The following is a 2333-nucleotide window of genomic DNA, read 5'->3' as shown; positions in this document are numbered from 1 at the left end:
CTTCTTCTTCTTCTTCTTCTTCTTCTTCTTCTTCTTCTTCTTCTTCTTCTTCTTCTTCTTCTTCTTCTTCTTCTTCTTCTTCTTCGTAGCAGCAGCAGCAGTAATAGTAGTAATAGTAGTACGTAATAGTAGTAATAGTAGTACGTAATTAGAGCCTAATAGTAGTAATTAATAGTAGTAATTAATAATAGTAATAGTAGTAGTAATAGTAGTAATTAGTAGTAGTAATAGTAGTAGTAATAGTAGTAATTAATAGTAGTAGTAATAGTAGTAGTAATTAATAGTAGTAGCAATAGGCAATAGTAGTAGTAATTAATAGTATTAGTAATAGTAGTATTAGTAATAGTATTAGTAATAGTAGTAATAATTAATAGTATTAGTAATAGTAGTAGTAATTAATAGTATTAGTAATAGTAGTAGTAATTAATAGTATTAGTAATAGTAGTAGTAATTAATAGTAGTAGTGATAGTAGTAGTAATAGTAGTAGTAATAGTAGCAGTAATAGTAGTAGTAGTAGTAGTAGTAGTAGTAGTAGTAGTAGGAGGTGGAGGAGGCCTAGTAGTAGTAACTGGTATTATGAGCCGCGAGTTTAACACCCCCGTACCAAAGGGGGGAGGGGGGGCTTCCAGGGGTTCCGGAACTCCCCCAACCATTAAAAAGCAAATACAGTCGGCCTCGCCTAAGTCGGGCTTATTTTATAGCTAGGCTAGGTATGCACCAGAATGCAACATTTTTAAAGCAAATTTTTTCTGGGGGGTCATTCGGCGCTCGCTGTCACCATCATACCTCTGATTTGGAACCCCCCTTAGGCCAATCCTGGGTAAAGGCACCGTTATAGTGTCGCTTAAGTATTTCGTTTATAGTAGCGATAACCCTTAGCGTGGTATTGCTCATATAGACAGAGATAGGGGCGAATATGTGCATCTATCATTACTACCTGGGGCCGATCGAGGCGGTATGGTCGCTGAGCCCATTGCTAAAATCGTCGTACTCGTCCCGACTCTGGAATGAAGCTAGGTGAGCCCCGTCTCTCTGACACGATGCTCGGGCTGTGTCGTACGTCACCAGCGATGTATTTCTCTTGAAGCAGCCTCCGTTAAGCGGTATCCACTTATCTGGACACGAGTTGAAGAAGTTCTCCTCATTTGGCCCGACTGCGAACAAGTTGAAATTGTAAAGTGACGACGTTGAACGTAGCCTTCCTGTTTGCTACTAGTCGCACTGTTGTTCAGTCTCTTGCTTCATGCTCGTGTTTCAAGTTTGTGTTTCATGATGGTGTCTCATGCTCGTGTTTCATGATGGTGTCTCATGCTCGTGTTTCGTGTTTGAATTTCCTGCCCGTGTTTCACGCCCGTGTTTCATGCTCGTGTTTCACGCCCGTGTATCATGATCGTGTTTCACGCCCGTGTATCATGCTCGTGTTTCACGCCCGTGTATCATGATCGTGTTTCACGCCCGTGTATCATGCTCGTGTTTCCCGCCCGTGTATCATGCTCGTGTTTCACGCCCTTGTTTCATGCTCGTGTTTCACGCCCGTGTATCATGCTCGTGTTTCACGCCCGTGTATCATGCTCGTGTTTCACGCCCGTGTATCATGCTCGTTTTTCACGCCCGTGTATCTTGCTCGTGTTTCACGCCCGTGTATCATGCTCGTGCTTCACTCCGTGTATTATGCTCGTGTTTCACGCCCGTGTATCATGCTCGTGTTTCACGCCCGTGTATCATGTCGTGTCTCACGCCCGTGTATCATGCTCGTGTTTCACGCCCGTGTATCATGCTCGTGTTTCACGCCCGTGTATCATGCTCGTGTTTCACGCCCGTGTATCATGCTCGTGCTTCACCCCCGTGTATCATGCTCGTGCTTCACCCCCGTGTATCATGTTCGTGCTTCACTCCCGTGTATTATGTTCGTGCTTCATGGTTGTGTCACACGGTTGTTTTATGCTCGTCTTTCACGGTCGTGTTTCGTGCTTATGCCTCATGCTCTGGTTCTTTACCTGACTTCGTTAAGTGTGTACACGTACGTGCGTACGTTCGCGCACATGCACGCTTGTACGTGTGTGCGTACGCTTGAGAGCGTGTCTACAAGTACAAGTGGCCGTGCGTGTGTAGGCCTATATATGTGCGTGCGCGGGTGTATGTGTGAGTGCATGTACAGATTGTGCGTGCGCGCGTCTGTGAGTGAGTGTGAGTGAGTCTCTCTCTCTCTCTCTCTCTCTCTCTCTCTCTCTCTCTCTCTCTCTCTCTCTCTCTCTCTCTCTCTCTCTCTCTCTCTCTCTCTCTCTCTCTCTCTCTCTCTCTCTGTCTCTCCCTCCCCCTATCTCTCTCTCTC

Source organism: Priapulus caudatus, unplaced genomic scaffold (genome assembly GCF_000485595.1).
Source record: "Priapulus caudatus unplaced genomic scaffold, Priapulus_caudatus-5.0.1 Scaffold179, whole genome shotgun sequence".
Classification (NCBI taxonomy): domain Eukaryota; kingdom Metazoa; phylum Priapulida; class Priapulimorpha; order Priapulimorphida; family Priapulidae; genus Priapulus; species Priapulus caudatus.
This window is presented reverse-complemented; position numbering follows the sequence as displayed.